The sequence below is a fragment of the Perna viridis genome, chromosome 4, assembly GCF_037379345.1.
Source record: "Perna viridis isolate PV_CMFRI_1.1 ecotype Kerala chromosome 4, ASM3737934v1, whole genome shotgun sequence".
Taxonomy (NCBI): domain Eukaryota; kingdom Metazoa; phylum Mollusca; class Bivalvia; order Mytilida; family Mytilidae; genus Perna; species Perna viridis.
The window spans coordinates 37,593,633-37,610,643 of record NC_142448.1 but is presented as its reverse complement, the minus strand read 5'-3'; the positions used below and the strand labels follow the sequence as shown (position 1 = coordinate 37,610,643).

At 33.5% G+C, this 17,011-nt stretch overlaps 1 protein-coding gene across 1 annotated transcript in view; it reads left to right on the top strand.

The window, feature by feature from the left end:
• Positions 1 to 2,086: 2,086 nt before the first annotated feature.
• The window catches only part of LOC148619969 (sulfotransferase 1B1-like), a 39,027-nt gene continuing 24,102 nt past the window's right edge, over positions 2,087 to 17,011 (top strand). Inside the window, exon 1 of the mRNA XM_088580424.1 lies at positions 2,087 to 2,235. The gene's annotated coding sequence lies outside the window, so the exon portion shown is untranslated. The remainder of the gene's footprint in view (positions 2,236 to 17,011) is intronic.

Genomic DNA, 17,011 nt, shown 5'->3' with positions numbered 1-17,011 from the left:
AAAAATGAAAATTCTAGGGGAAAATATTAGAAAGCCCAAGTTCGGAAATACAGGCGGACAAATCAAAGGTTTTCCTCTTCCCTTATATATACAAACAAGACAAATGTTTCGCGTACGTTTCGCGTTATTTCGTGAATGATTCGCATTATAACGCGTTAGTTTTGCGTTATTACGCGAAAAAAAGTTTTTGCCTAGTCTACGAAAATGAGCTCAATGGGCTTTCGTACAATACAAATCGAAGTGGGAAAGTATCTCATGTTTTTAATTTGAAGTGGACTTTTCATGTAATTAAGTTTTATTACTTATGTTGTTTTTTCAGCCAATAAAGTACGGAATCAAAACGGTATGTGTTAATTTTACAAATGTATTTTATTTTCAGTCGTGATATGGACGGTACAACACCATAACAGCTGTACTATTCCTCCATTAAAGCTTACTTACAAAACCTTCAAGCAGTTGAAGTTTTCATGCAATATTTATCTATAAGAATGTTGGAAGATTTCAAAACGACCCTAGTAATACATTTCACAATGTATTTTCAACACAGCGCGGCTCAGCAACAAAATGGTGGATAAGAAATGTCATATCATGTTGTTCATGTGCATCAAGTTTCACAACAAAATGGTGGATAAGAAATGTCATATCATGTTGTTCATGTGCATCAAGTTTCACAACAAAATTGCCACAAACTGCTTCAAAGAAAGGAAGTCTACAACGGACTGTAAATAACTGTAAAAATCTCGTCGATATCAATATGAATATCAGTTTCGTTCATTTTGTTCCTACGGCAATCATAGCTATTAAAGGTGTTTTTCTCCCATTCTAAGGCAGTGGTTAAAATGCACGTGACTTTTAGTCAAGTACATGTATCAAACAATGTCCTTATAGCAAATCGGTACAGTATATTGTAAATTGCTTCGCGGATTCATGATAAGATACATCGAGTAGTGTTCTACTGTTGCTTCTGGTCTGTGCCCCATTTATTTGTGTATTTTTTTTTTCAGCGATCCCTCGTACTGATTATTGTTTTTTGTAAAGACAGGTCTTGCACAGTCGGTCTTGGTGGTTAGTAAACCAACGAATGTTGGTGTCGGAGCCCAGCCTACGGGACATCTGACCAAATTACTCGGTTAATGAAAGTATGTATGTCATTCTAGCGGCTGGGCAGCTGTGTTGACACTCTGGCCTTCTTCTAGACCCATGTAGGTCCGTCTGTGACCGCTTCGCCGTCTCGGCGATATCGTTCATTGAATTGTTTGTTGTTTCCGGAGTTGTTTCATTATTTTTTTTTAAATCTTATTTGCATTTGCAAAGCTAATGACTTAAAGTTTTGAGTATTGTGAAATTATTGAATTTTTTAAAAATTATTACAGTTTCATTATGTTAAAGGCCTTTTTGCGAGTTCTATTTTTCACGCATATTTGTTCCTTGCAAAAATACCGAAACCAGTACACCAAGAAAAAAAAAGGTGCATTTCCATACCCATTTCTCGGTTCGTGTAGAAATCAAGCAGTCCCTATAATGTGGATGGTACAAAGTAAATTTTATACCACTGAATTTTTTGTTGCAATTTAATATATATATATATATATATATATATATATACCATAAATATTTTATATCGACAATGGACGGCTCTAAAAATGTATTTAAAGTTCCCTAACAAAGAAACCAATTTTTTTTTCAGATGAAAGGGTTATCTCCCTTTCTTCAATAAATTTTGAATGCTTTCTACGTCATTTATTTCTCTAATAAAAAAAAATCAACATTCATCTTTGAGAAAGGATGCATTCGTGATATGAAATGGGAGATTTTTTTTTGAAAACAAAATTATTTCACGTGCCACCCACTGTCCGTTTTTGTTTATGGACACCCTCTTGAATTGTATCTTCCACCGACTAACTGTTTATTCCCTAATGACACAAAGATATCAACATGTATACTTCTTGAAATGATAAGAACACCAGGAAACGGGTAATTCAGTTTTTCTCCGTAAAGCAAAGATGTGCACTGGACGACCACCTGAAGATATACCAGGCGTTTTATTCCTTTGATGATATACAATATACATAATTGATTTGTACTCGTAGATCTCTATTATGTAGTGCGGTAGTAGCATACAATATATTTACATTATCAATGGAAAATTGCAGTAAGCCAAAATATCATTGTTTTTGTAGTTCATCACAACATATCTGTATTATCTTGATGGAATACACCGCAAAAGTTATTCCGGTAAGTGCACTAGTTAATAGTCTTAAAACAAACCAAAGCTGAGTTTTTTTTATGTCAGTGGTAGATAGAAATGTATTGAAACCTTTGCTGACGTTTCAAAAAATATATTTATATATATTTTCCATTCTTACTGCCAAAATTTGTGAAATTCAATGACTCTGTTCTAAAAAAAATCAACAAATAAATGTGAAACCTTTTAACGATTAAGTAAAATTTAAGACACGAACAAGAAGATAAGATGGTTGGTTATTAGCTCAAATTTCTCCTTCAAGTCGTTTTGTTTTATTATTTGACGAATAAAAGAAAATATTCTGCACCAAGACGCCAACGAAATGTAATTAAGATTAAAAAATCTATGGTATTTTACAGCGATTTAGTGTAAAAGTTTTAAAAGTTTTGAATATAAAATTTGCATCCTAAAGAAATGAATATACGTTCAGAACTGAATTCTGCCGTACTGTTTTACAGCAAAACGGCATTGTATCGAAGATAGTAGGACACATATCGCATATAACTAAGATAAAATAACTAAGAAGTTAAGAAATGGCGTTGTAGGTCAAATATATACAAAAGTAAATGAAAGTAATTATAGCGTGTCAAACGAGGAGAAATGCGTTGTGAAAACAAAGCCGGGAACCAAGTACAAACGACAACAGACGAACAACGCATGTCACAGCACAAAAGATTAAACATTAAACACACAAACGAGCAATACGAACTTCAATTAAACTTGGGTGAACTCGCGGGTTGTTTTGCAATACGTCCATTAGGACCCAGTCCATAAAAAAGAATTGTCATGATGGTAACAGTTTGTCAGATTTGAAACTGACACACGTTATTGAACAATACTACTGTTCAAAAAGTTCCGCAGCAATTGTTAAACCAGCTCGGTTCTAATCCCACTGGAATTTGTAATTTTACGGTCGAAGGCAGAATATAAAAATGGATGCACAGGTATATATACAAACTTTTTTAAAACAATAAAACATGTCAAGTTCATTTGGATACATTTTACCTACAAATGAAGTGAAGTATCCCGTTACCAGTTTTGGAAATTTATATACACGAGATAGGAGGATCAAGTTAAAATATTGGATAAGTATGACAAAATTGGGTTCAAGGTATTTATTTGAACCGACTTCTGTCTGTATCACATTTCATAAATATTTAACAAAATCATACGAAATACCTTTAAAATGACTTTAAACTAACTCTCTTGACATTAATTCGTAAAGAAACAAACTGGAGTGTTTCTGGTTTATGTCCGGTGAGTTTGTCAGTTCGTAATAGTGAATACTTAATATCCAGATGACATGAAGAACCAAATTCAGGATTAATAGATTATCGACAAATTGTTGATTTTGTTTAAGTGAAAATTCAAATTTATGAGTTATTTGACTGCTTTCAAAATAATGAGGTTTGAAATTTCGCCTCACCATCAGTAAAAATTTTCAAAACACATCTCGGAAACGAGGTAGTAAAAAAAAAAACCCAATATATTTCTAATGCGAATCACGCAAAGGTCAAATCCTACATGCCAGATTTCATCTTCAGTGTAGCGAGCTAAATAAAGATCAATTCGATAACAGCATTATTCCATCCCCATCATGCCAATGCGGCGAAATATAATCTGCTGGTCTGTCCATTATATGAATCGTTTAGGGGGACAACATATCTCCTGATCAAATGACTTCAAATCTTCTATTTGGATCAGATGAGATGTCGGATGAGTATAACGTTGAAATGTTTACCAAGGTTCGAAACTTTTTGATACAGTGCAAATGCTTCAAATAAACAATCTGAATTACGCAGCTACTTCTTTTAAATCATTTGGAAAACTGATTATGACCTGAGTAAATACTTAGAGTATTTAGTATCAACCTCTTCACTTTGCACCTAACTTACCAAATGCGCGTTATTAGCACAAGAGCACTACTTCATTGAACTATGCTATATATCAATGATATAATTATTATGCATGATTTCAAGAGACAGATTTATATAACTTAATGACTTTAAATCTTGTTTCTGATTCCTGTAATTAATTTGCTATAGTTCATTTCATTCTATGGTTTTGACTTGATGTTAAAATATGCAAATTACTTAATAAATATGTTAAAACTAAATACATTTGAAAATACCTAAGCATAAACTTACTTGCGCATTTTTGTATTATAAATATCTTTTTTTTGGGCAACCTTGGAAAATTATTTAAATGGTTAAAATGCAAAGTTCTTCTTTATGTACTTGATGTTTAAGTAAGTAATATGGTTTAATCTAAATGAAGTCTACATGTAGAATTGTTTCTAAAATACAAACAAAACAAATTTCTAATATTTATAATTTTAAATATCTACCAAAATAAAATTTAAAAAATAAAGAAACTAATTACCGAAGCATCAATATATGTACTCCATGGTCAAGTACATTATAATGAAAACAAATCCTAATTTAAAAAGACGCATGCCCAGTATAGTAAACGTTTAATTGTTCTTTTTACCGTTCATTATGAAAACAATAAAATGAGACGCGATTTTTTAATTTTCCGAATTTCGGTACTGTAACAGTTTTCCGAACGCCATTTAGTTCTCTGTATTTGAAGAATCGGAAAACATAATTACAATCAGGTGACCCGCGTTTCCATAGAATATGTTGAAATGTAAAAGGCGAAACTATATCGACCGCGTTGAAGAAAACATCACAAATTTTCATTACAAAATATAACAAGAATAGGTATGGTGTATATGTCAAAGAGACAAAAACCCTATCGGGATGAAAATGTCAGCCCAAGGCCACACACTGGTGTTCAAGGAACGACGAGGAAAAATTATTTATATAACATAATTTTTGACACTTGACCTTCGTAGTCGCTTCACGTTGTTTTTTTTTATACGAAGTCAAACACGCTTAAACATGCACTTTACTCCTTAGTGCTCTTGAGAAAATAATATAAAATATGAATTTATAGTTTCGTTTTAAGGAGGTAGACCAATGGTAAGGGACACAAGTCTTTAAAATCATTGGAACGTATGTATTCATGATCTTTATATCAATCTCATGTAAGCATCAAAGTAACTTGGATTGATTTCATTCGGTTTCAAAAGAAAGCTTGAAAGACTTTAGTGACATTGAATGTGATACAAACATATCACTGACTTCATGAGTTATGTCCCTTACCCTAGGTCTACCTCCTTAAAGCAAAAGGTTATATTAAACTATCAAATTACATCAAAATATTAACAAAAAAAGTGGTTACTAAACACTACCTACAAAATAAAACCATTAAACAATTGATACCCTCCCTCTTCCGATACACTGTAGCCACGATCTTGGCTGCTCTTAATTATCCTCAGTGGCGTAGCTTCCATTGAGGCAATGAGGCAACTGCCTCACTTTTTACGGGGCGAAAAAAGGGGGATATTTTCATAAATTATACCACAAACAAAATGAAAGGTAAGATACTAAAATATTATATGTTTATGTGTAGGCATGATTATATTTGCAACATAACTTTAATATCTTGATTTATAACATTTTAAAATCTTTCTCAAAAATTCCATTACCAAAATTATGCGAAAGCAGGTGGTCGGCAAGGATTGACACTTTATCATTGGTAATATCAAACTACAAGGCTCTGATGTCATCACTTTAGGTCGTGCAGTGATGTGATGTGATATGATGCCAAGACAATGCCAGGGCTTTTATACACATGATGGAGAGAAGCAACTCAATAATATCGTTGATTAATTGTGGCACGTACATTTTTACAAGGCCACAGACACTTGCGCCTGAAAGCCCGAAATGTGACATTTTCAAAGCCTACTCCGACGCACGAACTTGCATCAAAGTTTTTGAAGATCAAAGAACAGATGAGGTGTTTCGATCTAAAGTTTGGGCGAAAGTTACAGCAATCAGCGATAGTCTAGACATTGAAAGAGTAATCATGGGAACCAAGGTTATAGCGGTAACCAAAAGAATGTAACCCAGGGACAAAGGCCAGACATGGAAAAAAAAACATACACAACAAAGAGCATTAAGTAACTAAAATCATACACACAAAGCAACAAAAGCAAATGAGCAACATAACCCTGTTCCAAAAGCCTAATAGTAAGAAGTCTAGCGCGATACAAAAAGTCTGCGTAGTTTCGGCAAGCTCTGGCATAACGTATGAGTAATATGAACACTCAATACGCAGGTGCTGAAGGGATGTTGCCACAGACGAAAGGAAAGTTGACAATTCTGAATGAAAAGTCATCACATTTATTGTAAAGTTTGGTCAATAGTTTTCCTTTACCATCGATTTCTAAGTGTAGGTCAAGATATGAGGCTGACCTCACAGTGTCTGTAGTATCCTTTATCTCAAGTTCTTTCGGGTAGATGCGTTGTATCAAATCCCCGAATTTAGGATTGTTTAAAGATAATACGTCATCTATATAGCGGAAACTGTGATTAAAGGATCTAACTAAACAATATTCTTTCTTTCGGATCAGATCAACTATAAAGTCAGCCTCATAAAAGTGAAGGAATAGGTCAGCAAGTAGAGGAGCACAATTTGTTCCCATTGGAATGCCGACCGTTTGTTGAAAAACGCGTCCACCACACTGGACAAATATGTTGTCGATTAAAAATTCCAGCATTTTGTAAACATTTTCGTCTGTATATTTGGAAGATGATTCGGAATTATTTTTCACAAAGTATGAGGAATCTCTACCAAGAACTATATATTTGTATCTAGGTGCACCATCTTTTTTTGGAAAAACAACGATGTATAATTTTTGAGTCGGGAGTATTGGGAATAGAAGTATACAGTGTTGAAAAATCATAGGTTTTAATGCTATTATATTCTGATAATAGTCTTGAACTGATTGGCTTCAAAAGATTTTCGAATTTTTCAGGATCCACATTGAATTAATACCACTACGGGAGTAACACGTGTTGTGGTAGGTCTGCAGACCCTCTTGACAGCTGTGGGTATAGAAGTTAAAAGTTTTGAAAGAGGTTTGGTGGTACATTTTGCAGACCCAGCTATGTAACATTGTTTGTATGGATTCTTCTGGAGTTAAGGAATCCAGTACATAGACGGAAAATCACAATCATCGGCCTTGGTAGAGAGCCCAAAGAGGATAGCACAAATTTATGGTTTCCCACAAACTCTTTTTTGGAGAGTGTGGTAGCAGTATAGGTCTTATCACTGTTATTATTTTGGACGTCTACCTGTGATGATAAACATTGGATGTAGAACGTTTTGTAGACAAAAACAATGTTGTTTTTGGGCTTTGTCTGCTGGTACGACAACATATTTGTCATGTATAGTAGGCAATGTTTTTGTACATAGGGGTCTTTGAAAACTGATGTAGCATTGGTACTCATTTACCTATTTACAACTTTCATTCGTTTCAAAATTAAATACCTTATGGCCTTTAACCACTCTGTCAGAGAATCAATGTCTTCACGTTCTCGTTTTATCCATTTTCTTGCGTAGTCCTCCATGGCATCCATAAGAACTTAAGTTATAATTCCAATTTATGAAACGTGGTTCATGGTACTTTGGACCTTTAGAAAGGATATTACGCTGGGATTCGTTTTCAATGATGGTTAATTCTCTCGTAACGACGTGACCATATTTGAATTACATCTCCGAGAACAACAGGAAGCATAAGGAATTGGGCTAATGTCGATTCAGTGGCTGCAGAAAATTATTATCGATCACTGTCTCAACGAACTAAGACAAAGATTTTCTCACAATCTGCGCCCATCATTCTATACAATTAACTTATTTCCATGCAGAGTTACGAGCATTTCACACGGTGAGATAACGGCTATCAAGGGACGATTTGGTCCAGATCTGCCATATGAAATGGGCTTTACGGTCGAGTTTGAACGCTGGAAAACACTATGTAAAGAAGTATCAGGGACCGACAAACATACTTTGAGCGCTTAGTTTTGGCCGATCCAGATTATAATCCTAATATTAACACCATATTTACTGTCTTGATGACAATGCCAGTAAGATCTGTTCCTTGTGAATGGATATTCTCAGCGTTACCTAGGCTGAAAAACTGGAGCAGTTCGACAATGGGTGAAGATAGACTTGTTGGACTAGCGATCATATATATACATCGAGATGTTCCGATCTCCATGGAAAATGTTCTTTGCGGGTTCTCTACAGCCAAAGGCAATCGAAATGGACCTCTCAACTTTTAAGTAATTCATTCTTCACTAAGTTCAGTCTGCATTCTATTTAAGATACATATATTGTTCAAGAAATGTGTCCATCTATTTTGCCTTGCCACATACAGGTTTGCCTGAAAAATTTTGGCAGAAAATGTATTGATACGAGTTCATTGAAACAGTGGTAGAGCAACGATTAGTCGTTTGAACCAAGACTTTCTATAATTTCAAAAATGAAAAAAAGGAAATTAGGACGCAGGTCTACTTAAATTGATACCTTGGTTAGATAAATAATCAAGATAAAAGATGGATATTGTTCTGGGCATTATTTTGTGAGTTGGATTTCAAAATTATGATCAAGACTTACAATAATTATATTCTACCAAAACCTAAAAATATAATTATTTTGATGTCGTATTTTCTATTCTGAAAACCCCGTCAAATGACCTCAAAATAGCGTTAAACCGTTTTCTGCCGGGGAAGCCCTCCTCGACCCCCCACCAAGGCTTTACCTCGGACCCACTGGGGACATTAAACGGTCCTCAGACCACTTGCCGAGATGCCTCACATTTAAGATAGGAAAGCTACGCCCTGTTCCTGTACCTTTATTAATTCTTTAGCTCTAGTAGTTGCAAAAAATAAATATCCAACGTAAAACATTCAAACTAAAAAATCTACATAAACGTCTAAATAGTGCATTTGAAATAAAGGTTTTGAAATTTCCTTAATATTCATTCCTTAATATTCTTTAATTTCCTAATTTCCTTAATATTCATTCGTTATGCCAGTTGCTCATTTACTTTTGTTACTTTGTATGTATGATTTTAGTTACTTTATGTTCTTTGTTGTGTATGTCTGTTTTCCATGTCTGGTCTTTGTCCCTGGATTACATTCTTTTGATTACCGCTATAACCTTGATTCCCTTGATTACTCTTAAATGACTTTGAATGACATATTCCAAATTTTTTGTGTACTCTGGGTTCCTCATTTTTTTCTTTAGAATCTGTGTGTAATCTTTATGTTAATTTGAGTTTTTGTGATGTTTTGTATTGTTTCGTTGTACAGTATCTGTAATTAGGTTTTGGGTATGATTTTCTTTGTTTCAGTCATGGTCTCTTTCTTTATCTTTATAAACAATTTATCAACATAAGAAATGAATTCAACATTAAATATAGACGCATTATCTGTCTTAAAGATTTGCAATTATTCCCTTTTCAACCCTAACTCTAACCATAAACCCTAACTCTAACCCTAACACTTACACTTACCCTAACCCTAACTCCTAATCTTAATCCCACCCTAACCCTAACGGTTCAATAGTTTTCCAAGGTGGTCGCAATAAGATACATGTACTAGTGCGCCAATACGCATTTTAAGCATTTTCAAATATACTTCTAAGGGCTGGCGTTGGAAGCAGTTGGCTGACATTGAATGCATGTTGATAATTTTTCATCGACTCAAAGTTTAACGACACAGGGTTAGGTACACTGTATTATGTTGTAAATTTTAAATCAATAGCAACTACGATGGTAAATATTAAAATGCGACAAAAATTCTATTCTATTGACAGCATTCCAATTTTACAACATTCTTTGGGTCATAAAAAACTTTATTTTTGCAATTATCCTTTCCTTGAATTGTAAAATATGATGATGTACGCGTGAAATAATAGAAACATATATATATTTTTTTATGATTTATGTCAAAATAGAAATATAACAGAACTTACGCGATCAATTTTGAACTTATGACTCTTTCGTAAAACCATTTGCAGATTCAACTTTGTCCTCTTACAGGTACCAGTATCGTATTGCATATCCCTGAGCGGGTGTACGTCAAAACATGGATGCTATAAAAATATAGTGCATTTTCTTTTTGCCTCTCTACAAACTAATGTTTTGTTAAAAGATATGAACAATGACTTATGAAATAGAGCAAACATCACACTGTAAGATGAAGAACTTTTTTAAAAGAAAATCTGACAGAATAACATAAAAATGTTCCACTGAAAAGGTTGGTTTGATGAGTGCAAAACGAAAGTGAAAGTAGGAAAAATGGCTATTTATAGTTCAAGGCTAATTTTTTGTCCGATCATCGTGGACCCACCCTATTTTCTTTGCGGGAAATTATTTTTTCACATATCCTTAGAAATGCTACATAAGTGAAAGTTTTATTGAATCAATTTACATATTTTTTTTAAAAATCTTGAAAATATGCACTTCACTATAGAAGTCTATGGGAAAATTAATACGATACTGAGACCTACAGGTTACACCTGCCTCATGTCATTTATCATTTATTGTTAAAATTCAATATTCATTTAAGAAATATTTTTTCATTTTATATAAGGTAACACAAAATAACAGGGTTTGTGACAGTTTACGCGGTTCATAAAAAAAATGTAAATTGGTCCAGTCTTATCGAGTATACTTGTTAAGTAAAAGTCTTTATAATTTAAGTCAGACAGGAAGTGATTCATTTACGTCAAAAACCCACCGAATTCGGTTTTATTTCTAGTCCGGAAACAGTGACTGATCACATAGTCAGTCCTAAAAAAACACCTGTTCAAACCGAACTAAAATATATATTCTGTAATTTATGAATAGATATGATGAACATGTGATTGGTCAGTACCGGTGTCTTCATCAACCTAGAATCTCTCATTTATACAGTCTTGTCATTTGTGGGTGTTGTTTCCCGGATATAAAGAATTTAGGCCCATGCACTTCTTTGACGTCAGCGATACTTTGGTTTAAATTCAATGTGTACATGGCCTTACAAAATTTTACAAAATGGCCCAGTCTATAGCTTGAGCTATCGAGACGCGTAACAATTTCTGTACAAGAAAGAACATTTTAGAAATGACTGTTATATTTTTTTTCTGTCTATGAAGAAATAACCCCAATCACGTGGTGCACACTAGATAATCTGCGTAGCAGGCTATGTTAAAGTGTGCACCACGGACATTGAGGTTATTCCAAATAGACCGAAAAACATAACAGTCATTCCTTTTAATTTAATTTAAGTACCAAAATTCAACTGGTAAATCATGTAAAAAAATTGATGACGTCACATCATTACACCTGTTCAAACCGAACTAAAATATATATTCTGTAATTTATGAATAGATATGATGAACATGTGATTGGTCAGTACCGGTGTCTTCATCAACCTAGAATCTCTCATTTATACAGTCTTGTCATTTGTGGGTGTTGTTTCCCGGATATAAAGAATTTAGGCCCATGCACTTCTTTGACGTCAGCGATACTTTGGGTTAAATTCAATGTGTACATGGCCTTACAAAATTTTACAAAATGGCCCAGTCTATAGCTTGAGCTATCGAGACGCGTAACAATTTCTGGGTTTTCTATGTAGTTGATCCGGTGTGTAATGTGATATGTTTCAAGTTATAACTTGTATACTGCGATTCCTGGTCGACATAATTCCCGATCGTCCAGGGTCGTTTAACTCCGCTTGGAAAAAATCAGGTATGCAACTCTTTGAATTAAAATAAACCATGACGAGTAACTATATTTTTTGTTAGAATGAAAAAAGGATGATTTGATTATTTACTTCAAAGCGCAATATTAACAAGTTTAGTATCCCTGATTAATTAATATTGTTTGTTTATTTGTTATTTTTTTGTTTTTGGTTCACTTCTTTTTTGATTGTTGGAAATTAAAACTTTCATAGAATTGACACACAGTTTTACTTTTTAAGGCATATATTCCTCTTTTTAATGAAATAAAAATATGTTAGCAAAATGTTTTTACACACTTACTCTTCAAATCATTTGACTTTCGGAATGGCTCATTTGACAGGTTAAATGGTTCACAAACTGTGTCGCGCGCACCAATCGAGCGCAAAATGACTCGATTCGGCTTTGAGTGTGAAACGTTAAGAAAATACTTTACTTTATCTCTCGATCCCATACGCGTTTTTATTGGATTTTAATCTTTGTATATGATAACATTTTATAATTCAACGTACTAATTATACTTTTACAGAACATATTTCGATGACCTAATTTTTAATTGACACTTTGGACTTAAAAATCGATTCAGTTTTGGCAGTTGTTTGGTTTTCCAGGGTTCAAAATACATTTTGATTGATATAATGGGACTTTAAAAAAGTGTCTAGTTAAGACAGTGTTTCAGTTTACTCAGGCTTAGGTTAAGACAGTTTTTACTGTACAAGAAAGAACATTTTAGAAATGACTGTTATATTTTTTTTCTGTCTATGAAGAAATAACCCCAATCACGTGGTGCACACTAGATAATCTGCGTAGCAGGCTATGTTAAAGTGTGCACCACGGACATTGAGGTTATTCCAAATAGACCGAAAAACATAACAGTCATTCCTTTTAATTTAATTTAAGTACCAAAATTCAACTGGTAAATCATGTAAAAAAATTGATGACGTCACATCATTACAAAACTCGGTATATGAGATGATAAACAAAAATATTGATCCAATCTGAAATCGTGTTACTTCTGAAATTAAGTTATTTTCAAATATACATTTTGTAAATGTATAACAAATCGTATTCTATTAATTTACAAGTAAGTTGAACAAAGACAGCGCAAACGTTAAGATGATTTGCTTGTTTTCGCGGCGATCAATTAATGTTGATCTTGAAAAACGAAAGAAAAACGACAATTTTTGTAAGTGCTACGTCATTGGTTCTCAAACTTCATTTTGATACACTGAACTTGACATAGATGACGAAAAAAATAATGCATCTTCGAATATTGACAGTATTGACGATTCAGGATATTACCTGCAGTGCATATATGAGTGAAATAATCGTTTTGGATACCTAAAACGCTCACGCTTCATATCTTGTATTGCACATGGTAGATCCTCTCGGTGATGGATCGATTTTTTGTTTGTTTTGGGTGCTTTTTATTTACAATGAATTTTGGACTTAGATCTTCTTATATATTTTATTTTAATGCTGTTGATGAGAAGTTGAAACCCATATATACAGCATATCGAAATTTTTAATACATTTAATATGTGATTGGTATATTTTGTATTCATGAAAGGCACCAAGTTTTTCCCCGTTTCGAATTGAATTCCAAAATAATCTACACTCATAAGCGTTGACTAATGATGATTATTAGAATGGTCAGTCTGCCGTGGTCAATATAGGAAATCGAGCTAAGAAAAAAAAATAACTGCATTGTTCTGACAAATGGAAGCTGGCATCGTACTTAATCATGTCAAATACTCAAATAAACGTTCACTTAATAGAAAACAAAAGGGGATAAAAGACACACCTTTAATGATTTTATCTACAAAGTCAATAGAAAGGAAGGAACAGTGTGCAGTTTGAAGAATGATCTTCAATTTTGTCTATACAGAATCACATACCAACAAGTTTTGGTGGACGACCACATACCCATCTACCAGACCACTCCTTGGTGTCCAGGAATGGCATATAAAACTAAAGAAAATGATTCATTATGCACACCTGAACATTTTCATTGTAGTTCTGATTAAACATGTAGGACTCCAGCTCGAGACACATGTAGGATTAAAACTGGCGGCTGGTTGAACCACAATACAAAAAGCCAATTTGTACTTGAACATGGAGAGGCACATGACTCTTCTGAAAGACCTTATGTGCTAATTCAGCTGCATTGTTACTGACATTTGAACAATGACAATAATACATAACTGTAGTAGTGTTAATTGTATTTGTGATACTGTATAATTTAATAGTACTTACTGCTTATGGTTTTGTTGTTTTTATTGCTTCCTTATCTGAAATAAAAATCAAATAAATGATGGTCTTTACATTTAATAAAGATTTAGTTTATTCAATTTACAACATGAAAGGTCAAAATAAAACAGAAAGGTTTTCTGTAATAAATAGATAATTATTTACAAAATATCCAGACATAAACTTTTTCTTTTATTTTTTTTTTGTATCTGTATTTTGAAAGTGTTGTAATAACTTTATGCGTACATCTTAGCATTTCATTTCCAACCATTCATAATGATAATTACAGGCATTTGTTTTGTTATTGGTCTCATACTATCTCGTATTGGTTTGTCCACTTTTAGTTGCGGGTGTAAGTAAATATAGAGGAACATGTTATCAGAGTTGGTAAAGGCTGTGAGGTCTTTAATTTTAAAACGTATAAAAGTTTTAAGTAGGTCAATGAATGTCAACGCTACATCAGTGTTTAAAGACTATGATGTAGCAAAACATTTCTACTATACATGCCAAATATGTCGTCGTACCCACAGACAAAACCCAATGAAACATTGTTTTTGTCTGCAAAACCTATCACTTCCAATGTTAATTATCAGAGGTAGACGTAGACAATAATAGCAGTAATAGGAGCTATACTGCTACCAAAGAAAAGATAGTAAAAACCATAAAACTGTGCTATCCTCTTTGGTCTCTCTATCAAAGACGATGATTGTGATCTACCGTCTACGTCCTGGATTCCTAAACTTCACAAGTATCCATACAAAACAACGCTACATAGCTGAACCTGCAAAATGTACCACCAAACCTCTTTCAAAACTTTTATAACTTCTATACTCACAGCTGTCAAAGAGGGTCTGCAGACCTACCACAACACTTGTTACTCCCGTAGTGGTATTAATTCAATGTGGATCTTTTGGAGACCCTCAATTCAAGATTATTATCAGAATATACTATCATTAAAACTTATGATTGTTCAACACCGTATACTTCTATTCCCCAAGAGGGTCTCAAATATATAGTTCTTGGTAGAGATTCCTCATACTTTGTACAAAAAATAATGCCAAATCATCTTCCAAATATACAGAAGAACATGTTTTCTTCACTCGATCTTATTAGGTTGATTTTATAGCTAATCTGATCCGAAAGAAAGAACATTGTTCAGCCAGATTTTTTAATCTCAATTCCGCTATATAGATGACGTATTGTCGTTAAACAATCCTAGTTTCGAGGATTTAATACTTCTTATCTACCCCAAAGAACTTGAGATAAAGGATACTACAGACACTGTGAAGTCAGCCTCATATCTTGATCTGCATGTAGAAATCGATGGTAAATGAAAATTATTGAACAAACTTTACGAAAAACATGATGACCTTTCATTCAGAATTGTCAACTTTCCTTTCATCTGTGGCGACATCCCTTCAGTACCTGCGTATAGATTTTTCATATCACAACTCATACGTTATGCTAGAGCTTGCCGAAACTACGCAGACTTTTTTTATCGCGCTAGACCTCTTACAATTAGGCTTCTGGGACAGGGTTATCATGCTACAAGATTGAACTCATCACCACAGAAGTGTTATGGTCGTCATCATGAACTCGTGGATCGTTACGGTGTATCCATCTGCATCATGAAAACTGATTTGTTCAACGTGTCATTGTTTTCCTTTCCTTTTTCCTTTACCCAGGACTTGACTTTTTATGAGCAACTCGGTGGGTGTTTCTAGAAAAGCAGAGGACGATTACGCTACCGGTGCATCTGGTCCATGCTCCCAGTTTTTAGTGGAGTCCGAGTTGCTCATTTATTTTTGTTACTTTGTATGTATTATTTTTAGTTACTTTATGTTCTTTGTTGTGTTTGTCTGTTTTCTATGTCTGGTCTTTGTCCCTAGATTACACTCTTTTGATTTCCACTAGAGTCATGGTTCCCTTGATTACTCTTTTTGTCAAATAGTGTTGTTTCTACAATGTAGTTGTATCTTTTACCTGTATTTGACAAGTAAAATTGGGTAAATAAATCTATAATTTTCGTATAAAATAAGGGCAATTAGCAATCTTAACATTAAATCTTTCCCGAACTAAATGTTTATTATTAAAAACAAAACTGGCAAAACTTTTATGTATTTTTTTTTCAAATGCATGTATAAACAAATTTGCCAAATAACATATAGTTTTTCTTTAAATATGCAACAAATTTGCAAAATATAGCAAATTGTACAATTGATTTAAATGAATTTATTTAGTCATATAGAATTTTAATGTATGTAATTTATTGATTAGTTATTATATTTTGTTAACGTGTGGCTCAACGTACCTAAATATTGAAAATATTGAAACTGACAATGTACCTGACATAGCATCGATAATCTACTATCTGACAATGGTATTACGTGTGCTTTTATTTGATAATGTTATTATGTACATGCTTGCAACAGCAAATTTTATATAGTTCTAAGTACCATTCTGAGTAAGAATCAGACAGCGGATGGCACATCATATTTCTCAATTTGGTCTTTTTTGCCTCAAATACATTCAACATATCTAGAAATCAGCGGAACAGCTATTTAAGTTTATCCTGAAGTATCGATGATGTAGATATTTTTTGACTGCTTATATAAGGAAAAAGTTCGGGAAAATTTTTCCGCCATGTTTCCATAGTGCATTGCAACTAAATGTGTCCTATCAATATTTTAAAAAGGCAAACATTTCAAACACTTTGACAGTAATTTCTTGAGGTTATGCAATAAAATGTCTGTGTATTTTTTCTTAATGTGCCACACCTTATACACATTTTGCCCGATTCTTAGACGGAGAAGTACTTAACAGTTATTGTTTAGATTTGAACAAAATAAATTCCAATTTAGAGCTATAGCGAATACG